This window comes from Galeopterus variegatus, unplaced genomic scaffold, assembly GCF_000696425.1.
Source record: "Galeopterus variegatus unplaced genomic scaffold, G_variegatus-3.0.2 Scaffold3622, whole genome shotgun sequence".
NCBI lineage: Eukaryota > Metazoa > Chordata > Mammalia > Dermoptera > Cynocephalidae > Galeopterus > Galeopterus variegatus.
The window spans coordinates 198,044-222,692 of NW_007729733.1; the positions used below are offsets into that span (position 1 = coordinate 198,044).

The following is a 24,649-nucleotide window of genomic DNA, read 5'->3' on the forward strand; positions in this document are numbered from 1 at the left end:
CGTTGCCGGTCACGAAAAAAAAAAAAAAGACAAAAAAAACAAACACAAAAAACACTTTGGGCCGGCCCGTGGCTCACTCAGGAGAGTGCGGTGCTGATAACACCAAGGCCCCGGGTTCGGATCCCATATAGGGATGGCCGGTTGGCTCACTGGGTGAGCGTGGTGCTGACAACACCAAGTCAAGGGTTAAGATCCCCTTACCGGTCATCTTTTAAAAAAAAAAAAAACAATGAGGAAGCCACCATAGGAAGACAAACTGAAAACATTCAGCATTTAAGTAACTTTTTAAGATTTAACTTTTATTGTGCATCTATCAAGTACCATGCATTACTTGTGGGTTAGATACATCCACATAAACCATCTCATTAACCTCAGGAGCCATGCCCAGATATCCTGGATCCCCAATACTAAATTGACTGGATCCCCAATACCAAATAGTTCTAATACTTGCAGCCTTGATCCTATCTAATTACTCCTGAGAACACAACTGGAACTCAATTCCGACTGGAACTCAGCTCCTCACTCTCAGAGTCTTAAGCATTTGTTAATGCTTTCTACTAGGTAATGCTCAAAAGAAATCCTTGTGCCTGTTTTTAAGCTGCTAACTCCAGAATAAACACCACTCATCCCAAGTACAAAACACAGTGATAATGGTCATAGTCTACAACAAGTACTTTCTTGGATAACACTAAAGAATAAATCTAGAACGCTAACTAGTTAAAGAATAAACCTAGAACTCTAACAAAACTGAATTTCAGCTCGGCAGAAGACATTGGTTTTGACATTCTTCCCAACCTCAAAACTCTTTTCTGATCCTCTCAACACAAAGAATGTTTTTTACTTGAATGAACTGCAGAGGGCAAGAATGACCCAAGAGTCCCCACTCACATACCCTTCAGAGACAACTGAGAAAAAAGAAAAAAATATTCCAACTGGCATGACCACATTACAATGTTAACAACACATTACTCACCATTTTGCTACAAGAAAGAACTTGTAAGTGGGCAAGGAACTTTGAGGAAGTCAAAGAAAGAAACAAAACTCTTCCAGTCCTCAAAGCACAAGCAGATCCAAATGTCAAAGCAGGTCACAATGTACAGTTTATACCCAGGTATGAGTAGTTGGAGAGGGAGTGGAGAGAAGGGAGGGGAAGAGAGAAAAAGCACTATTGGGCAGATATGCTTGTCAGTGCCAAGACAGCATATCTTGTATTCTCTTTCATGTATTCATCAAGAATCTTTTTAACAAAAAAATACTGTAGGTTGCACCTATTTTTATAACTTATGGATTCACAGACAATATGCAACATGTATACATGTCATGTATAATATGTATTAGATGCATAATATAATAATGGCTGCTGACATTCCCTTTGAAATCTGTCACAACTATGTCTAAATCCTAGCTCTGACACTTTCATGCTTTGTGACCTTGGGTAGGTTATTTAACTTTTCTGTACCTTAGCAGAGACCTCATCTGACATTAATCATGGTATCCTCAGCACCTTAAACAGTGGTAAACCATAGTAATAGATATTTTGGATGAATTAATCTATAAGTAGGTATTAGAGTATCTATCTAATGAAATTATGGTCATTAAATGTGGTGATATATTAAGTGCTTAGTGTAACTAAGGACAGGGTCTTGCTATTAAATAGTAAAGTTTTCTTCCCTTTACTCCCCAGCCAGGTCAGAAATTATGACAGAAGAACCATGGCAAGGAATAAGATGAGATAAGGGTTGTAGAAACCAAGCACTGAAAAATGTTTACTACTAGGGACCTAGTCGTAAAGTCCAGGAATATTTAGTCTCGGCATGAAATTAAATAACAGTGTTGGTGCATAATAAATGTCAGTTGATTCAGAAAATGCTATTTTGAATTCTCAGTTATTTGTCACCAGATAGATAAAAGCCTGGCCAAAGGGGGAAAAAAGATGAAAAAGAGTAAGAATGAGCTATATGTTAAATATACCTGACTACATATTTAAAAACCAAATACAAAAGACTTTTAGAAGGCTACTCAACTCTCAAAAATCCCCTATTAGCAAAATACTCAATTGAGTCACAGTATTTACTCTCCTTTTTTGGTAATGAGATCTTGTGTAAGTAAATTGTTTATAACTGTTGACAGGGTAAATAAGCCTGAAAGATTCAGGTCCAAAACTCTCCTGCTCCTTTTACTCCAAAAAGATTAATGGAGCCTTTGAGGCTACTTCACCCACAGCTTGTAACCTAAACAGCCTACCTACTTGGGGTCAGTGGGGGAGAGGGGAAACTATTTCATCTTCAAAATTGGAAGTGAGAGAGAATATGCATTTAAATCCAAAATCTGAAGGAATTTTCTCCCTTGAATATGAAGAACTGAACCTCAGAAGAAGGTATCTAAGAAACCCAGGCCACTGTTGCATTATGAGCCTGAGTGACTTAAGTACACACATTTAGTGTCTAAATATAAGGAAAACCTATGCAGAACTGAAACAGTTTGTGGTTAAACCTCATCATAATGTGGTCTTCAACTTCTCATTTCATTTCCCACGCATCCGCTCAAGTGGTTTTTAACCACTTGACCCACTCCTCTTAAGCAATTTGATATACAGTAGTCCCCCTTTATCTGCAAGGGATACATTCCAAGACCCCCAGTGGCGCCTGACACTGCAGATAGTATCAAACCCGATATATACTATGTTTTTTTTTATCTAACCAGCAGGTAGTATATACTGCATGGATGTGCTGGACAAAGGGATAATTCACATCTGCAGCAGGACAGAGCAGGACAGCCTGAGATTTCATTATGCTACTCAGAATGGCAGGCAATTTAAAATTTATGAATTGTTTATTTCTGGAATTTTCCATATAATATTTTCAGATCGTGGTTGTCTGCAGGTAACTCAAACTGCAGAAAGCAAAACTGAGAATAAGGGGGGACTACTGAACTAAAAAGAGCACTAAACAATGGAAAGAATGGGTTCTACAGCAAGTTCTACTACTTACTAGTCATGCAAACATAAACTAGTCACTTAAACTCTCTGAATTCAGTATTAACTGAGAATGTCAGGCTAGACTCAGTGCTTTTCAAAGTTTTCAACTAAAGTACCCCTTTGGAGAGATGTACAAGAAACCAACCAAACTCAGATCCCCTGCTGCCATAAGTCACATTGAAAATGTGTGCATTGTTCCTATCTATCCCTATTTCACAATAATCAGTTACCAAATTCTACTTCTTTCTCTTCAGATCATTCAAATATCTCCCCCTTCTTCATTACCATCACCTTTGTAGAGATTCCTTTCCCTGGACTATTATAACAGTCCTCTAACCAGTCTCCCTTCCCCCATTTTACACCACACGGCTCAATGAATTTTCTAAAATACTAACTTACACATGCAATTCTCTACTTGGATTATTCACAAGTATATAAACCAAACTCCTTTGCCTAATATTTAAGGCCTTATCCAATTTATTTAACTCTCCAACTTTACTGATCTCATTGCCCTCCTAGGCAAAACACTGTGCGTCAAATTATCTACTTGTTTTGCCCCCAAACAAGGTGGGCCCAGCTCAGTGTCTGCCTGCCTTGAATGCTTCACCTTTATGCTTATCCAGTCTTTTCTCTTCTGTAAGGACTAGTTTACCTTAAGGGTAAAATTTTTCCCTACCTACTCCCTGTAAATTTCATATAACTCTACATAACTGTATTCCTCACTTGGTACTCAGTAACTATTACTATCTCTTTATGCAAATATTTAGTGTTCACAACTAATTATTAGTTCTTGGTGATTTATAACTGTTTCTATACCTGAGGCTAACTTTTCAGAGAGCAGATATCCAATAAATGTGTTTGTTATTGATGATAACTACTACCTTGGATAAGTCATTTAAATTTTCTGGGCCTTGGGCTGGCCCGTGGCTCACTCGGGAGAGTGTGGTGCTGAAAACACCAAGGCCCTGGGTTCAGATCCCATATAGGGATGGCTGGTTAGCTCACTGGGTGAGCATAGCGCTGACAACACCAAGTCAAGGGTTAAGATCCCCTTACCAGTCATCTTTAAAAAAAAAAATTTCTGGGGTCTTGGGCCGGCCTGTGGCTCACTTGGGAGAGTGTGGTGCTGATAACACCAAGGCCACAGGTTCGGATCCCTATATAGAAATGGCTGGTTAGCTCAATTGGGAGCCCATGGTGCTGACAACACCAAGTCAAGGGTTAAGAACCCCTTACCAGTCATCTTTTAAAAAATAAATAAAGGGGCCGGCCCGTGGCTCACTCGGTAGAGTGCGGTGCTGATAACACCAAGGCCACGGGTTCGGATCCCATATAGGGATGGCCGGTTTGCTCACTGGCTGAGCGTGGTGCTGACAACACCAAGCCAAGGGTTGAGATCCCCTTACCGGTCATCTTTTAAAAAAAATAAATAAATAAATAAATAAATAAATAAATAAATAAATAAAATGCTATATGACGATATATATACTGCCACATAGCCTGAATTTGTTTCTCACATCTTTTTTTCTATATATGCATTTATGTATATGCAGTTATGTCCTATCTATCCCTCAATGTAAATTCCCAAGGGACCAATTCTCTCACTACTCATTTAGTTTAGCTACTGGGTAATACCTCCTTGGCATCTCCTTAGTGCATCTTGCCCAGATTCCAGTACACAGCAGGTGTTCAGTAGAAAGGAATTTATAGTCTTAACCAGGCAACAAACATCAAGGGAAATTTGCATAGATTATTTTTTAAATCTTAATTTTCATAATAAACTAGTATATTACAAAAAATTACAAAGATGATGTGAGAGAGAAGGAATTTAATGTGTTGAAATGAGAAGCCATCTTGTGCCAAACAGCCAGGAATTTATTTTAGGCAACCAAAGAAGCTAGAATGCAGTAACTCAAGTCTAATTCTCAAATTCTATTTTCAGAGTTCTGAGCAGGGGTAAGGGAAGTCTCTACCTCTGGTCAGTAAACAATAAGGACCAAGTGTTCTTCTGTCAGAGAATCTTGTCCTTTAGTAATAATGGAAAATTTCGGGAAATGAGTGGTTTAACAGTCAGGTGAGCTACCAGTTTAAAGGAGACAAAAGTAGATGTTCACAAAGGAATGCATAAGAGCAGATAAGTTTTTAAACAAAAGAGAACTTGCTATCTAAAATATATTTTTGTTAGCAGCATTTTTCCATCGCCTTCCTCAATTCCTCACACAGGACTATCTTCACATAAATATCAAGATTTATTAACAATAAAGTCTCAGGGGAATTCTCTTCTCCTTTTCCTTTGATGTCAATTATTAATGATTCAAAGGCACTAGAATGACCCTGACTTTTCAAAGAACTATTTTAGAACACAACACTGATACTTTCAAAGCTGCATTCTACATATGGTATTTTTCACTGATATGATATATCAATGATATATGATATGATATGTGGCTATACTCTAGATACCTATATGGCTATACTATAGATAGCCATATCTATACAACTTTGATATAGTTAATATACAAAGTTTATAAAGAATTCTAAGCCAAGTTTCAAAGGATGAGAAGAAACGGAATCTATTCAAATGTTTATACCTATCCCCTTTTTACCATTCCTGTTCCTCAATCCTATTCTGTAATATATGCTAACTCCTGCTATCCACTCTGTTTCTTTGCTCTTTCCCCTAACTTCTGCATCCCCTTCCCCTCATCCATCCTAAGAACAGTTCTGGGAACCACAAGGTAACAGAGTTTGGTGTTAGAAGCTAGGGCTCTTGCACTCTTCCCTGTTGAGTCTCCAAATAAAATAAAAGGGCCACAGGCAATTTTCCATGGTTTTCCTCATCACCAGATCTTCCTTATCAAGACTAGGGAGGAGACATGCGGGTGGCAGGGAAGGGAGAGAAAAAGTCATTTACTCATAGGAACTATAAGCTCATTAAAGCCAACTCAGTCGAATACATGTAGATATTCACAGCAAAAGTTTTCATCTCAGGCTGATTTCCCAAAGCCTACTCTAGCCTGTAATTCTCACACATTCCCCCACAACCTTCTCAAATATACTAAATATGTACTCAGAAATAAAAATTTTATAAAAAATTTGAGCTAAGATAACTGCAAAAGAAAGTCAGCTACAAATTGGAGTCAAGAAAGGCATTTTAGAGGTATAAACGAACTTAGAATTACCTACTTCAAAAGGTCCATCATATCGCTCTTCAGAACCCTAAGAGAAAATCATAGACCTAATGTATTAGGTTTAACCATACAAAATTGCCAATATTTATCTACTTTTTACCTACAAAAAGGCAATTTCATATAGCTCAATTTAATACAGCCGTCCCTCAGTACCCATGGGGAATTGGTTCCAGGACCTCCACACAGAGACCAAAATCCATGAATGCTCATGTCTCTGATATAAAATGGCATAGTATTTGCATATAACCTACGTACATCCTCCTATATACTTTAAATCATCTCTAGATTACTTATTACACCTAATACAATGTAAATGTTATGTAAATAGTTGTTATGCTGTATTGTCTAGGGAATAATGACCAAAAAAATAGTTTGTACATGTTCAGTACAGCCATTTTTTTCCCAATAGTTTTCAATCCACAGTTGATAAAATCCACGAAGAACCCACGGATATGGAAGGCCAACTGTATTTAATGTCCTGCTTGCAAGTAGGAGGAGCTTCCATGAGGCCAAAATAATGTTATATTGGGACCATACATTACAGTATTAAATGCTTCAAAATCTGCTGAGATAAAACCTGGCTTCATCAATAAAAAAGTGTGGTTGAAAGTGTATGTTCATATATATGTATGAAGGTATGTATCAGACTCTCTTCTTTAGGGACCAAAGAATTCCTAGGCCTCAGCAGGATTTAGTAACTGAATAGATAGGCTGCTTTTTCTTAATGCCCATCTCCAAAGAAGGTGTCAAAACTTTGCTGACAAAAGCATAATCTGATAGGTAGCAAAATAAGTCTGGCCACAGGAGCACACTGCCTCAAAAGCCACCAAGATCAATTCCCAGGAGTTTCCCCCTTGGGATAGTATCACCTATCAATTCCCAGTTCATTTAAGGAATGTTTGCTTTTACCTCCTACAGGACGTTAGTCTTGAGTGCTCTCACCATTTATGTGCATTTTTATATAATTTTCAGTGCTGATGTTTCTTTATAAGCTTTATTTTTCATGGGGGCCACCCCAATATTCATAATTAAACTAATAGTTCACCAACACAAAGGATGATCTTTATTTTTTGCATTCATTAATTTAACCATTTAGTCACTAACAATGACTAAATGCCTACTATGTGTAAGTTACTGTGGCAAGCCCCACAGGGATACAAAGAACAAAGAGACTATCCGCTCCCAAGGAGCTCACAGTGTGTTAAAAGAGGCAAGCCAAGGGCACAAATAACCCAAAATACAAGAATATACAACTCCCACATGATGAACAAAGAGACTATCCGCTCCCAAGGAGCTCACAGTGTGTTAGAAGAGGCAAGCCAAGGGCACAAATAACCCAAAATACAAGAATATACAACTCCCACATGATGAGTACCAACAAAAGGATTCAGTAGTGAGAAAGATCATATCCTGTTGGAGGAAAAAAAAAATCAGGAAAGTTTTTGTGGAGGAGAAAGTTTACATTGGGAGGAAACAGGTTTAAAGATTAGGTGATTGAATGAGCTAGATCTCCATGTAAACACATCTGAAAAACAATGTTGAGAGAAAAAGTTGCAGAAGAATACATTCAGAATGATTCTATTTATGTAAGATCTCAAAACAAAACTATATGTTGTTTATGAATATATAATATGTGGGAACAAAAGGATAAAACATGAAATGGAATAATAACAATTCAGGCCAGTAGTCATTTCCTGAGAGAGAGGAGAGGGGAAAAGATGCAGGGTGGGATTTTAGTAACATTTTATATTTTAAAGAGAACAAGATATCTAAAACAAATATGACAAAATGTTAATACCCATTAACTTTCAGTTGTGGGCTCAAAAGTGTCTGTGTTAGGGTTTTTCCTCTGAACTTTTTAAAAAATGTTTGAAATATCTCATTATGCAAAATTTTAAAATTAATGAAGAACCAGGTGACTGGAAGAATAGGGGAGTCATTAACACAAAAGGAATAGTCAGGAGCAGGATCATTCCCCTAAACTTTAGAGGAAAGCTTGATTAGTTCAATTTTAGACTGAAGAGAAACGAGCCTTCACATGTCTCACACAGTGAACACAAGAGGCACTCAGAACAGGGTGGAGTGGGAGCTGACAATAATGGACAACAAGAAAGTTCTTATTGCCATACCAAAACAGATAGGTATGTGAGAACCACCTTCCCACATAACTTGAATGCCGGTATAACCAAGTCATCTCCCCCAAAACAAAGCCAAGGAAACTTCCAGTTATACAAGAATTCAGATAAGGACTCTCTGTGAGTAGCTATTCTGTACCTCCTCTCTCCCCTCCCCTCCCCAAACACTCACAAACAAAAACAAAATGTACCCTTGCCCACTGGAGAAAGAATTATGAATTGGCAGCTCCACAAAAATGGACAGCTTCCAAACCAAGGCCCTTGACAGAGTCCAGAGAAAAGCATAAAGAAATCAATCGGTGAAGTTTTGAGGAAGACCTATCAATGGAAGGTATCCATCATTCCACACTCTCGACTCCCAACTTCCCCCAGGGGAATCTAAGGACTCTGATTTGTCTTCTATCCTGTTCTTCTGTTTTCTCCAGTGAAAATAATTAAAACACAAAATCAAAGCTCTCGCTTAACACCAAACAATCTCCCTCCACAAAAATCCAATGAAATTAAAAACACAGGGCAGGCCCGTTGCTCACTATAGGGATGACTGGTTAGTTCACTTCAGAGAGCATGGTGCTGACAACACCAAGTCAAGGGTCAAGATCCCCTTACTGGTCATCTTTAAACACACACACACACACACACACACACACACACACACACACACACACACACGGCAGAAAGATTTAGAATTTAAATATAATGAAAAATCTTGTTTTCTTTAAATAAACTTTTTGTCAGTTCCCAATACATAACCTATTTCTTTTAACAAAAGTTTCATGGCATAACCTAAAACTTAGTTTAAAAGAAAACAAATTGAAGGGAACTTAGGACAGAGAAACACATCTATGTATTCAATAAAACAACTATCTTGACATTCTTCTGCACCTGAATCATTACAACTAAAGAACCTAACAACCTATTCATCCCACTCCAGGGTACTCGACTTGCTCCAGGTCAAAAATCCCTCTTCTGAATGGTACTCTCAGGGCAGGTCTTCCTCAGTCAGACCTAGGAAAATACCACTATTCACTTCTTTGACTGCTAAAAAAGGACAGCGGAATAGAATGACATTAAGTCCCACTGTCTTCTAGCCCAGTGCAATGTGGCAGAATGAAACAAAGGCTGGAATGGGACTTGGGAGAGAACAGAGATATGGACTCACATTTATTGACTACATATCATATACCAGCCAGTGAAGACTGAATTCTAGACAAAACTATCACTAAATTACTTCTGTGATCCTGAGTAAACCTCAGGTATTCCATTTGAAAATGAATGAGGAAGGTTAAGAAAGCCTAATAATTCTCATTCCTTCCTATTCCATGGTTCTATAAACATGATCACTCTTAACAAATGCATTATGGGTAAGCATAATGAAGGCCTTTTGCTTTGTCCCTCTCCAATCTACCGTACACACTACTGACATAATCTTTCTAGGATGTGAAACTTATTTTATCATCTGATGCTTAAAATCCTTCAATGGCTCACCATTTACTGCAGTACAAGATAAAGCTCTCCACAGTCTAGCCTTGGCTACTTTTCCAGCCTCATCCCTGTCCTCCAACCCTATCCTCCAGCCATAACTCCTACTTAAATTTACCTGAAGAAGTCTAGCTGTTTCGTTCCTTTAAGCTTTTGTTCACGCTGTTTTCTCAGCCTGGAGTGTACTTCTCCCCGTCATCTGTAGGATCCTTAACTAATCTTTCAAGATTCAGCTCAAATGTCGTCTCCTCTGGGAGACTCTTTCCAACCTCTGCATGCCCAAGGCAGAATTAGCCTTTGGGCTCCCTCTCTCCCCCTACATACTTCTATAACAGTATCTATTCCACCTATAAATTTACACATCTGTCTCCTCCCACTAGACCCATAAGCTCCTTGTGGGTAGAGACCTCGTCTGACTCATCTCCATCTGCTCAGTGCCTAGGACAGTACTCACAAGAAAGGAGACAGTCAATGGACACTTGACAGAGTGAGAGGTACAGAAAACAGGAAAGGGGAAGAAAGAAGCAATTAAGATGGCCTGGTGAGTGGGGAATATATACCTGTTCAGGTTTATCAGTACCACTATGCCCTTCCACTCTTTCCATAAGCTCTAGGCCTTAGAGAGCTTACTAATTCTTTTGGCTACAGCTATCATGTGTATGCCGATGAACTGCAAAACTGCATTTCCAAACTCATTAAAACCCACCTTTACCCCAGCTTTAGGCTCATAACTCTCACAGCCAGAACAGCTTTCACTTGGACATTTCATTGCCACTTCACATCCATCACATCCCAAAATGAACTCATTATACTTCCCTAAAAATGAGGAAAACTTCCTAACTTCATCTCAGTCATGTCTCAGACACCCAAGCTTAATATGTCATAGTCATAGTTGACTCATCACCTTTTTTCATCTCCCACATCCAGTCCTCACTCATTTCAATCTTTCCCTCATATCTTTTTCATTCTTTCCTCTCTTTAACCCCACCCTCCACAATGCTTAACTCAGGCCTCATCACTTCATACACCCCAGGTGTCAATCTCCTTTCCCTCCAAGCCAACCTGTGTCTTACTGTCAAGGTGTTGCTACCCTAATAAAAAATCCTCAGTGGTTCCCTATTTTCTATCACTTAAAATATAAACCTAAAAATGAAACAACCACAAGTAAAAAACAAAATAAATAATAAAATTAAATTAAAAAGCAAATAAAAACAATAAAACTAAAATTAAATAAAATATAAACTTATAAGCCTGACTTTTTAAGACCCCTTATAAATAAAGCTCCAAACCAACCTACCCACCTTCATTTCACTACTACTCACTGATACTCAGGTCAGTCTCATTACTGCCCCAAGAACATCTCAGGTACGGTCCTGTTTCCAGGCTTTTGCTTGATCCTTCTCAGCTCCAAATGAAATGATATTTTGTTTTTCTCTTCATCTCTTATACTAAATACTTATATTTATTTTTTAAGATCTGAAATAAGTTATAATTCCTTCATGACATCACTCACAACTGAGTACTCTTCTCCCAAAGTACCTATGGCATGAAGTCTATACTATGCAATTGATAATATACTTTCACATTAGAATTTTGTCTGGCATATTAATAAAGGCTCAATAGGTGTTCATTCCTTCCTATTCCCTTACTCCCAACTGGACTGTAAGTTCTTCAAGGGCACAAAGTTGTCATTTTTCCTAATCTTCCATTGCACCTAGCATGAAACTAAACTCATGGGGGGGAGGGGGTCCCTAAAAATAAGTTTAGTAATTTCTCCTATCCAAATCTATTTCTTAGGAGGAAATAAAGGGATAAGACATATGAGGGTACTTCAAAAGTTCATGGAAAAATAGATAATATGAATCTTTCCATGAACTTTTAAAGTACCCTCATAATCCTAAAATGCAGTCCCAATCTAGCTATACAAAATAATATTCCTGACTTTTCCACCTCTGATTTCCAGCTCAGAAATACTACTCTCTCCTGATTCAACAAGTAAATAATAATCCTGTGCTCCTGACATCACAAACACATAGCTTGGTAATAATTATGAGGAAGCAGGGGAGAGTGGCAGGGATGAAGGAAAGCAAGTCAACTGACGCTGTGTGATTTTGTTTACTTTTTAAATGTAGACACGTCTCCCCATTTCTTTTTTTTTTTTTTAAAGATGACCGGTAAGGGGATCTTAACCCTTGACTTGGTTCTCTCCTGATTCAACAAGTAAATAATAATCCTGTGCTCCTGACATCACAAACACATAGCTTGGTAATAATTATGAGGAAGCAGGGGAGAGTGGCAGGGATGAAGGAAAGCAAGTCAACTGACGCTGTGTGATTTTGTTTACTTTTTAAATGTAGACACGTCTCCCCATTTCTTTTTTTTTTTTTTTAAAGATGACCAGTAAGGGAATCTTAACCCTTGACTTGATGCTGTCATCACCACACTCTCCCAAGTGAGCCACAGGACGGCCCCTTTTTAAAATTTTTAATTAGCCATAATTTTCAAACAAATTTCCTTCAGGAGAAAAAAATGTGGCAGATTTTCAGTGAAGCTGATATCTGGAAGAGCCTCTACAAAGCCCAAGTCCCTTGAGAAAGCCAGCTTAATTTTCAACAATGCAACATAACGAGTAGGATTCCTCCAAACATTGTGAGTGGATACTGATTCTGGTTAGAACAAATGTGTCATCTACCACTCATCCTTAGGCGTAAGGCAGACAGCCTGAGAGGCCACACTGAACCCACAAAGATTTTGAAAAAAAACTGGTCTACATTAACATACTCAATATAATCTAGTCTTAATTACACACAAATGGATAGTTCATTCTATGGATTTCTGAGCCAAATCTTTAATACAAGATCGACTGTTCTTCACCATCAGTGTATTCTCCTCACCATCAGGTAATACAGGCTTAGAAAAGCAAATTCTTTTCAACATCAGTACAACCCAAAAAAGACTAAAATAAGTCTGGTTTAAAAAATAATGCATTTTCAGACCAAGAAATTTCTTTAAATTCTGAATTACTGATACCAGTGCTCCCTACATTAGCAGAGATAAGTGAAAGTTAAGTGCACTTGAAACATAATGCTGCCCTTACCATAAGCTCAAGGAGAATCCAGCCACAGTCTTGAGACTTCCCCAGAGGTTGTTGCACCGTGAGACAGGCACAAGCAGAGCTCAGCATAGTAAGGTATGTAAATACAAAAACCTCTATAAGAAATATTGTGTCTCCTGGCTATAGCCCTTTAGGCCAGATTGGTACAAAACAGAAGCAGAAGAGTCACAATGTACCGGTGCCTGCCTGACTCCTTGTCCCTGAGTTCCTGGGTGAAAGGGTTCAATATGTCTCATTAAATCCATCCTTTGTTCAAGGACCTACAATGACTCTATTGACCCTTCTATAAAACACATAACAGAGTCCAGCCTCTGGGTCCCCTCCACCCTCTTGCCTGCTCTATCCATGGCTTGACCAACCCACATTTTCTCCAGTCACTCTCATTTATTTCTCCTCACCACACACACAACTTAGTCATTCATACCATCACTGCACACTGTACATTCTATACTGTTTGGAAGATCCTTTCTTTTATTCTTAACACAAGGCAACTATTTCATTTACTTGAATGCTCACACTTATTTTGTAAAGATAGAAAGTATCCTATCCAAGGTCACACAGTAAAAAGTAGAACCAAGATTTGAAACAAGGTCCATCTAAATCCATAGCCCTTATATCTTTATGACTATCCATAGCCTCCCAAGTCCATTTCAAAATTTACTGATTCAGAAATCTCCCCTAATTTCTCATTGATTCTTGTTACTTCGTTTTCTCAGCTCTTAGATAATCCATTTATAGCACATTAAGCTTGGTTTTATGTTGTTTCCTAGATGCTAAAGCTTATAATAATAGTCTGCCTTCCCATTTATATACCACCTACCCCCTACCCCCCCCAAGGGCAAGGACACCTGTCTTTACATCTTTTATATCTCCCCAAAGCTTGTCACTGGAGCTCAGAGACTGCTTTATCCACAGGAGTGTTCAACCATTATTCATTAAGAATTTTTATTTAAAAAATCAACTTCCAGGGCGGCCCGTGGCTCACTTGGGAGAGTGTGTGCTGATAACGCCAAGGTCACGGGTTTGGATCCCTATATAGGGATGACCAGTTAGCTCACTTGGGAGAGCGTGGTGCTGACAACACCAAGTCAAGGGTTAAGATCCCCTTACCAGTCATCATTTTTTAAAAAAATAAAAAATAAAATAAAATAAAATAAAAATCAACTTCCTTCTATCATATTAAAAAAATCAACTGAATTCAGGCATTCATGATAAAACTGCCTTGTATCTACCTTCCAGTTATACAAATTTTCAATTATCTGAATTTATCAAGGGCTACTGAGAAGATTCCACAGTCTATTATTCCTCAGCTATGTTCCCATAGGAAAGACATTGCTAAAGTCACATTTCAAAGTATTTTCCCATTGGTGGAATGAGTGTTTGGGATAGGGAGAATGGTATTTCCCTATAGAAATACACACACACACACACACAAAATTATAATGGCCTCTGCCAGCATCCTTAGCATGCCTGAGATATTCAGGGGCTCCAAAACTTTAACAAGTGGCACTTAATGCCCCCATTACAATCTGAAAACTCATTTTTAATACTGAATTATTCCATCATAATTCACTTGGTTACATATATTGAATCTCAAAATTCCAAACGAAGCCTTCTGAGAACTGGGAATAGCAGTAAGCTACTGGGCTGCTCCCTACTTATTCCTAGCTTTCTTCAACCCCTTCAATCCCCACCTCCTAGAATAAAATATACAGTTGAACTAGGGGAAGTTGCTAGATACAAAATACAAACAGAATTTACCCAGAGAGCATCACTAACATTGGCACCAACCAATTCACACAGATTAAAACAATTATTGATAGTCAACAGACTCTGGGAGGGTGTATGTGATTTTTAAAAATTAGATTTTATCTGATAGTTTTTTGTTTGATTTGGCAGCTTGCCAGGACAGGAATCCGAACCCTTGACCTTGGTGTTATACCACTGTGCTCTAAGCAACTGAGCTAACCAGCCAGCCCTAAAAATTTTAGTCTCAAAATTAAATCTTTTTTCAACAGGGGTCTCAAAAGAAAGAGATTAAGCAAATAAAGCTTCAGGAAAACTTCCAAGTTGTTGGTGACATAACACCACCAAAGTCAACTAACACTTAGTATTCATTACTGGCCATCCTGCCTTATACAAGTCAGCAGATCACTTTCGTTGGCAAAGTTTTACATTTTTTTCCTGAAGGAGACTTTGGTATTAAATGAAAGAGATAAGTCAAATCAAGCAAAAACAACAAAAATTAGTAATAGTTTGGAAACTATTTTCCTCCCATCTTTCCTTCCTTCTTGAATGTGTAATGTCCAAAGCAGATATCCTAAATTATTCAATTCTAAATTATTCATGTTAATGGATAGGTATTGGCAGAAAGGTGCTGATAATCCAAAATGGAGGAAAAATAGAAAAAAAAATCTATTTTGGTTTTGGAATATATGTTTTCAGCATATTTACCTTCTCAATTATTCCTAGCATGAGCTAATATTTGTATTCATTTGTAATCTCTAAGTACACAGTAACTCGCCACTTAGTTGGAGAGGTGCTGCCAGGCATGCTCAGTAGCTAGCAGAAATTACCACAGACTGGTATTCAGCAACATCAATTTATTTTACAGTTTTGTTCAGCCTTCAAAATATCAATAATTAGCACAGCAGGTTGGTTAATAACTTTATAAGAACTGCTTGAAAAACAATGAGGACAAAGAGTATAATTAATTCTTCATTGTTTGCCTATAATGTATTCATTTGTAAATTATGCACAGCAAATGTTTAACAACATGTCTGATTCTCTCTAGCCACCCAGCATAAGTCCCCTATTACAGTCTTCTTTGTCTCATCAGGAATGCAATCTCATTTACAAGAAAGGAAATTTTCTAAATGTTTTAAAAAGTTATACAGTAGGGCCGGCCTGTGGCTCACTCGGGAGAGTGCGGTGCTGATAACACCAAGACCCCGGGTTCGGATCCTATATAGGGATGGCCGGTTTGCTCACTGGCTGAGCGTGGTGCTGACAACACCAAGCCAAGGGTTAGGATCCCCTTACCAGTCATCTTTAAAAAAATAAATAAAAGTAAAAAATAAAAGGTTATACAGTATAGAAAACGCTTAAAAATAATTTAGAAACTAGCTATCGTTTTGGACTAGTCTTACTACTTGAACTTCTCCTACTCTGTCTTTTCCTACCTTTGAAATAAGTTCTGAAAGACAAAGGCATCCAGCGCCCTAAAAGATCTCCTAATATATAGTACGTGAAGCCAAAGACTGAAAAATTACAAGCCTCTGATTTTCTAAATAAAGCATTTAGTAATTATAAAAAATTAAATTAAAAAGTAAACGTCAAAGTTCTGCTAATTCTTGGTTTTGCATTCATGAAAAGAAAACTCCCTGAAAAATTTAGGGGGAACCGCTTACATAAAATTTCATCAGTCAGCTTCTTTCAGCTTTCAAATTTTTACATCTATATTGTGCCCAAAGAAGCTACCTAGGTAAGACAGACTACCACGAGGGGGGAGAGAAACTGAGCGCTGGTCCTGTGAGCCGACAAGCTAAAAATACTCCGGCCCAGTAAACAAATCCCATTCCATCCCGACCGGAGCCACACCGTTAACCTAGTAATTATGAGAAGAGTGAGATCACGCAGCCCCCGGCTTACTCATCATCAGCTTCTAAAGTTTCCATCGGCTCATGGTAACTTGAGTTTTTTTCTAAGTTCATAAGCTTGCCCTAGAATCTCTCCTACACACACAATGTCTTTTTCTCTCCCTTCCTCCATTACTGGACGCACCTCAGTTTGACTATCGATAGGGAGAACAAGCTTGTTTTCTTTCATTTTACTTTATATTGAGATTTTAAAATGAACTTTATCCTACTATGGGAGTAGTAACCTGCATCTTAACCACCCCAAAACTCCACCGTCCCTCCCCAAAAGCCCAGCTGACAAGGGGGGATCGTCCAAACTGCCCAGCACAGCTTAAGAAGGGAGGCCAGGAACGGAGGAGGGGGAGGGGAGTGAAGAACGAGGGACGCAGGTGAAGGGGAGGAGTAAAGGGGAAAAGGTTGGGACGAAGCAAGGAGCCGTCAGGGCGATAAGGGGGTGCCGAGGGGAGATGGCTTCGGATAAAATATAATCAGAAAGGAGAAAGGGGATAGTGGAGATCAAAGGAGCAGAGTTTGGGAGTCTGAAGAGGCGGGAGGGGCGGGAGCGGGCGCGGGAGGGTGTCAGGGCTGGGGACTCCGTTACCCTCGCGGCTCCCGGGGCAAGGCCCTAGGCCGGGGCGGAGCGCGGGGCCCGGCCGCCTCTCCTCATTCCTCGGCAGTGACCCCGGGGTCCGGCCGGCCCCTCCCCCGACGACGATGGAGGCGGAGGCGGTGGCGGAGACTGAGACCACGGCTGTTGCTCGTACAGGATCTGGAGCTGCAGCCAGAAGGGACTGGTCTGGACTGGTCTCCTTAATGGCTTTTTCCTTGCTCCACAACTCGTCGCCACTCCGACTCCGGCGGCTTGTTCGGTATCGGTGGCTCTCGGCCGGTCGGCCGGAAACAAGAACCAGTTTCCGGCCGGAGCGGGTTGGTGGTGACACCCAAGCCGCCCCTGGGCCTCTCGTCCCGCCCCATAGCAGCCCCGCCCCGCCCTATAACAACCCCGCTCTTAGCGCCGCTCCCCTGGCTGCGGCCAATTTGGCTCTTGCCCCGCGCTTGACCCCGTGTTTTCCTGGCTCGCTTTCCTAAAGCCTCTGGTCTGGAGTATTCTTGAACCGGAGCTGGAGGGATACAGGGTGGACTCGAGACTTCGGGGTAGAATCGGTTGGCAGAAAGGGGCGGAGTAGTTCTAGAAAGGTGAGAGGGATACTTTAGAATAAGACTGAAATTCTAGTTACTCTACACGGTCATTCTGGAGTGACCAGAGGAAAATTAACGCTTCTTCCAAACCAGTCTCCACCCAGTTATGCATTTCCCTTGTTCCTTCGCTCTGGAAGTGAGATACCCTTCTCTATAAACACTTAATATTTATTTACTTGTATAGCGATGATACCCTATTAACACATTTGCCTTAGATTGTTAGCACAATCAAAAAAAAAGTTATTGGGCCGGCCCGTGGCTCACTCGGGAGAGTGTGGTGCTGATAACACCAAGGCCCCGGGTTCGGATCCCATATAGGGATGGCCGCTTCGCTCGCTGGCTGAGCGTGGTGCTGACAGCACCAAGTCAAGGGTTAAGATCCCCTTACCGGTCATCTTTAAAAAAAAAAAAAAAAAGTTATGTAGCGCTTTTGTTTGTAATGCCTTTTACAACATTAAAGCATAATCCAATTAAAGTATTTAAGTTCCTACTATGTGCAAGGTGCTATGCTCAGTAATATTGGAGGTACAGAATCAACAAGACATAATCCCAGACATCAAAGATCGTACAATTTCGTAAAATATGGCAGAACTCACATATATACTATGAGAGTAATAATGAGCTATGGCAATGAGAACGTGAATAAGCCATCCCTGCCTCATACTAGACCTTCCATATTTGTTGAATGAATGAGTAAATATTAGAAGAATGTGAACTGTTTCAGGTAAGAAGAGCCATTTAATACATACCTCTTTATGACAAACATAAACCAGGGCCAGCCCCTGCTATAATCTAACCAAAGAAATCCTAAATTTTAATTCAGATTCCTAACATTGTGGCACCTGGTTTACATAGTCAAAATAATGTTTATTGTCTAAATTGTACCCATTAAGCCTATGTAAAAACAAATATTACAGTCAACTTTTCTTTCCTTTCATACTTCCTAAAGTCCTTAGTTTTTTTTTGTTTTTTTTTTTTTTAAAGATGACCAGTAAGGGGATCTTAACCCTTGACTTGGTGTTGTCAGCACCATGCTCAGCCAGTGAGCGAACCGGCCATCCCTATATGGGATTCGAACCCGTGGCCTTGGTGTTATCAGCACCGCACTCTACCGAGTGAGCCACGGGCCGACCCTAAAGTCCTTAGTTTTTAAAGGGGAGAGGTAAAGCACAGACATTTTAGAATTATCCAGCTCAGACTGGAAAACTGACACCTAAGAGAGGAAACTTCCTAGATGACTATATCTCTTGGAGATACCCTTGGGTTTAGAGTCGAAGATTTAGGACTTGGCCTAGGGCCAAATATACCAAGGCCAAGCAGGTCAGAGTGCCTTGCGCAGGGCATGCCCAGGACCTACAATACAGGTTGGCAAGCAAAGCCGTTTGGCCTGGGCTTCAAGCAAATTTGGGCTACTGTTTGGCATTAAATTTGAGGAGGAGAGCAGGATGAGATTTAGTCGCCTAAGTTGATTCTAAATCAACTCCACTGATCACACCCTCCCTTTGCTAGCTAAATCCGAGATAGGAGGGCAGGCCCACAGATGAGAAGCCTCAAAAATCCGAAAGCTGTCTTGTTTCATCAAGGCCCTCCATGACCAGGTTATGCCCATCTGTTAACTATGTCTTTCTAGTCTTTACTCCACTGCCACACACTTATCAGGATCAGGTATGGAGTTCAAAGGCACTCTCCACTCTCAGTACAAGGCAGACTTTTTCTTTTGGCAGTAATCACAAAAAGTTTCCTGATTTGAAATCTGGGCCAAGTTGCTGGTCAAAGCCATTTAAGTGACCACACTTTATAGTCTTGCCTGGAAATTTAGGGACCAGGAAGTGATGGGGTTGCAATTGCTTTGTGCCTGTTTCTTTCTCTGACCATCCATCACTCATTGTTGTTTGTGCAGTTGTTCAATGGGCTGCTTGTCTTTGGTCAGCCCAGGCTGTGTGGGTAGCAGTGTGGTCAGCCAGGCTGAAAGCCAGGCCACCTGGGTTCTGGTCCCAGCTCAGCCAGCCCCTAATCCATTAAGTGACTCCCTTCCCATTTCTATGTGTCAGTTTCTCTGCCTAGAAACGAGGGACCTCTTCGCTAGTGATGTGCAGTCATTCAGGCTGTCAGTATGTTGGATTCTCAGAAGCAGCTGTCTGATACTGGTATAGATGTGAGCAGCAGCCAGAACACAGCTGATTATTTTTTGCTGCCAGGTAGAAGAAAAGTAAGGAAAGAAAGTAAAAGCAGCAGAGAAACCCCTGCCAGTATACGCAGAGCCACATGCCTTCAAGTACTATTCAGTACAAAAGTTCTTTTCCATCATCCCAAAGTTTTTGTTTACTCATCATAGCAATTCTAAGGGCTGTTTCAAGGAGCTCTCTGAGCTTTTACTTCACTTTAAGCAAAAGCAGAAAAACCAGAGATTTCCATTTCAACAGAGAAACTAAACAGATACTATTTCCTACTGTGGCTAATGGATAGGGTGGCGAAAAATGTTCAGAGAAAGCTATTTCACAGGAAAATAAAAAAACTACTTGCATTTATATGCTTTTGTGGTAGAAAAGAAAACCAAACCAAAATAACTTCCTTTCTACTACCACCACTACAATTTAGACCCGTGGTTCTGGGGAATTTTAAAAACTATGTATGTACGTGCCTAAAAATCTCAGACTGACTAACTCAGAATTCTTGGGACTGAAGACCATGAATCTATATATTTTTTAAAATATCCAGGGCTCTTATGAATTTAAACACATTGCTAACCTATGACCCAGCAATTCCACTCCTAGGAACTTACCCAATAGAAATGAAAATAAATGTCCACAAAAAACTTATACATGAACGTTCAGAACAGAATAGCCCCAAACTGGAAACATCTCAAATGTGCCAACAGAAAAATGGACACTTACATTGTTCATACAATGTAATACACTTTTTAAAAATAAACTACCTTTAAACAGAACAATATGAATGAATCTCAAAATCATTTGTTGAGGGGATGGGGGGAGCCATTTATGTGAAATTCAAGAACAGGCAAAAGTAATCTTGATAGAAGTCAGAACCATGGTTAACTATTGGGGGGACGTAAAGATTGAATAGAAGGGGACATGAGGAGACTTTCTGGGATGATAAAAATGTTCTATACCTTGATAAGGGTGGCTGTTACACATGTACATCAAACTGTATACTTAAGATCACTGTATGCGAATTTTACCTCAGTTTAAAAAACAGGAAAGAAAACGTCCAGGGATCCTTCATAACACTTAACCAGGTTAAAAATTTACAATTACTGTTGGTTCATTTGATTGATATTTGCTTCACCTGTTAGATTCTGAAGCTCCATGAGGTGAGTTCACCATTTTATGTTTAGTACCTAGTATAGTATCTTATCCATGGCAGTCATTCATTAAGTATCTATTGGGTGAATGAATGAATGCATTGGCAGCCAATTGACAGTTGAGAACCATTGTGAACCATTTCACATCCAGACTCTTATAATAGTATAACTGGGTCTCTCTATTCCCAGGCCCTCTATCTGCTTGCACACTATTGCTAAATTATGCTTTCTAAAATATTTCATTGATCTTTTCTCTCTTTTCAAAAGCTATAGCAGACACGTTGATTGCTTGACCAATGTCCATCCCCCTTCTTCCTCCTTTCTTACAGAAACTTGATTGTGTTCAAGTAGCCATCCTTTTCTATATGGCCACAGGCTTCAGGGGAGATTAGCTCCAGTGGAGGGGGTAGAAGCTGAGTGGGAGGGATATGGGTGAAATGCTAATGGATCAGGGGGCTCCATTCCCCTTCCAGTGCTTGGTTTAGGCATGTGATAGAGTTCTGACCAATGTGAGATATAAAGAAATCTGCAAAAGATTTCTTTGCTCTTACAAACAGACAAAAAGAAAGAATAAATTATTCTGATGCTGAATGTTGTTGGATTTGGAACTGTGCTGGCCAGAGGACAAGCTGACATACTAAGGATGGCAGAGCAAAAATATTAAAAGAATCTGGGTCTTTGGTGAACTGAAGTAATGAAGTAATGAACCCTGGAGTAGTCTTACTTGAAATTCTTGTTATATAAGGTAATAGATCTTCCTTATTGTTTAAACCATTTTGAATTTAGTCTTTCTATTACTTGTAACCAAAAACATCTCAACCTATAAAATGTTATCAACAGGGCTGGCCCGTGGCTCACTCAGGAGAGTGTGGTGCTGATAACACCAAGGCCACGGGTTCAGATCCCATACAGGGATGGCCGGTTAGCTCACTGGGTGAGCGTGGTGCCAACAACACCAAGTCAAGGGTTAAGATCCCCTCACCAGTCATCTTTAAAAAAAAAAAATGTTATCAACAACTCACTATCTGTAAGATGATGTCAAACTTCCTTGGCCTATACCAGGGGTCTTCAAAAAATTCATATTATCTTCCAATTCCAATGACCAGTATTATCTTTTTTTTTTTTTTTTTTTTTTAAAGATGACTGGTAAGGGGATCTTAACCCTTGACTTGGTGTTGTCAGCACCACGCTCAGCCAGTGAGCGAACCAGCCATCCCTATATGGGATCCGAACCCGTGGCCTTGGTGTTATCAGCACCGCACTCTCCCGAGTGAGCCATGGGCCGGCCCCACCAGTATTATCTTTCAATTACATTTTTCTGTGAACTTTTTGAAGTATCCTCATATTTTTTTGAAGTATACTTTTTGAAGTATGTATGTATATGTATAATATATATATATATATATATATATATATATACAGAACTTCAGAGCAAAGATGGAAATTAGCAATATATATTAATATATATTAGATGGAATTAGCAATTATATATAATATATATGTTGCCAATTTCCATCCATCTCTACATTTGTGCTTTACTTCCTTTATCAGCAGTGGTATGCTGGTAAATATTAACAACCATCTCTCTAGTGGGAAAAAGCCCTGATATGTAACATTTAGCAATTTTTGTGGTGCAAATATTCCTACCACAGATGATTTCATACTACCAATGTGATGTTACTGAACAAGGAGTTGAGAAGAGATGTGCAACCAGCTCTAGCAAGCCGGTAAGAGACAGCTTGAGCAGACTCCAGCACATCACCAAGTCATCACCAACTTTCTCCCCTGTCTGTAAGTTTTCTCCCTAGATAGAGTTAAAGGACCAACCTATATCACCTCCTTTTAAAGACTTCATGTAAAGTACTAAACTATAAATGTGTTTACCAATCAACTGGAATTTAACAATTGCCTCAAATTGTTAATTTTCACAACAATTTGCTAAGTCAAATAATCCATTAATTAAAAAACCTAGAAATAAAACAGAGAAAAGTTCAGTGATACCATATTACCTTCCAGCACTTCTTAAAGGGTTCCTAGGATTACCTTCCAGCACTTCCTAAAGGGTTCCTAAAGACTTTAGCAAAACTCCTAAAAAAAAAAAATCCTGTGCTGGCAGCTTAGCTCAGTTGGTTAGAGCACAGCCTTGTAACACCAAGGTCACAGGTTCAGATCTCTATACCAACCAAAGGAAAAAAAAAAAAAAATCCTGTGCTGGCAGCTTAGCTCAGTTGGTTAGAGCACAGCCTCGTAACACCAAGGTCACAGGTTCAGATCCCTATACCAACCAAAGGAAAAAAAAAAAAAAAACAAGAAAATCCCTGCCTCCAGGTCCTATGAGCAGTAAAGATCACTGGAGGTACTTTATTGTAAATAGGACTTACCAGTTCTCAATTATTGTAAGTCTCCCTCCCCAGGAGAGCTTGGGTTAAGACATTAGCAAAAGGGCTTTTGGCAAAATTGAGTGTGTTCCTATTCTGGTTTTGACAAATCCCTTGAGGATTTAAGAATAGGCTTCTAAGGTCATCAGAGGCCAACAGGTAGGTAAAGAAGAGAAGCCAGTTCCTTAGGCTGTGAGGAGAGCAAGTGCTACCTTACCTGATTGGAATGCCACCCAGGTGGGTCAGCTTCATTTTCACCACACAGGTGACACACCCCCAGGCTTTGAGGAAGCAAATAATTAAGACTGCCAACACGTCGGCTGAAGCAATGAGGAGAGGTGGGAATGGAGTAAGTCACTGTGCCCTCTGACTAGGTCAGCAGCAGGCGGCAGGCCAAATTCAGGCTACTGGAAACTGACAGATCATTCAGGGGATAGATGTGAGACTGCATCAAGCTCTGGCTATTGCTTTTTTTATGTGACTAATGGCTTGACCTCTGTAGGTACTGCACACTGAGACTGTTTTCCTAAATTATAAATATATCCTTCTTTTCCGGTATCACAGAACTCTGGGGTTGAGTGACTAGATCTAATTGGCATCTACTAGAATCTCTCAGTGATGTACCCTCTGAGTGCTGCTTTCCATATTACTGAACTGATCGGCATTACGGCTGTTCCCATGTTGCTTATGGCCTATGGACAAGGCTGCAGATCATAGCAACAACTCATAGAGAAGTAAATGGAAGTCAGTCTGTTCAGCTGGAAGAAAATCTGGAATCGAAAAATGTCACCATTACTTAAGTAACCCTCCTAGTTTATGAAGAGATAAAATCCTGAGGTCAGAAGAAATTTGTGAGGGCTGGCCCATGGCTCACTTGGGAGAGCGTGGTGCTGACAACACAAAGTCAAGGGTTAAGATCCCCTTACTGCTCATCTTTAAAAAAAAGAAGAAGAAGGGCCGGCCCGGTGGCGCACTGCTACAGTGCGCTGCTTGGGAAGCGCAGCGGCGCTCCCGCCGAGGGTTCGGATCCCACATACAGACTGGTTCCCGCTCACTGGCTGAGCGAGGTGTGGGAGCAACACCGAAGGTTGCGATCCCGTTGCCGGTCCTGGTCCGGTACGGGCGCGACACTGAGGGTTGCGGTCCGTTGCCGGACACGAAAAAGGACAAAAAGGAAGAAAAAAAAAAAGAAGAAGAAGAAGAAGAAGAAGAAG

At 39.9% G+C, this 24,649-nt stretch overlaps 1 protein-coding gene across 2 annotated transcripts in view; it reads right to left on the reverse strand.

Moving 5' to 3' along the window:
* Positions 1 to 17,424, reverse strand: part of OTUD7B (OTU deubiquitinase 7B) — a 55,395-nt gene extending 37,971 nt beyond the window's left edge. The window contains exon 1 of one of the 2 annotated variants that reach the window (XM_008585582.1): positions 17,129 to 17,424. The gene's annotated coding sequence lies outside the window, so the exon portion shown is untranslated. The remainder of the gene's footprint in view (positions 1 to 17,128) is intronic. The other variant, XM_008585583.1, reaches the window with a different exon arrangement.
* Positions 17,425 to 24,649: the final 7,225 nt, after the last annotated feature.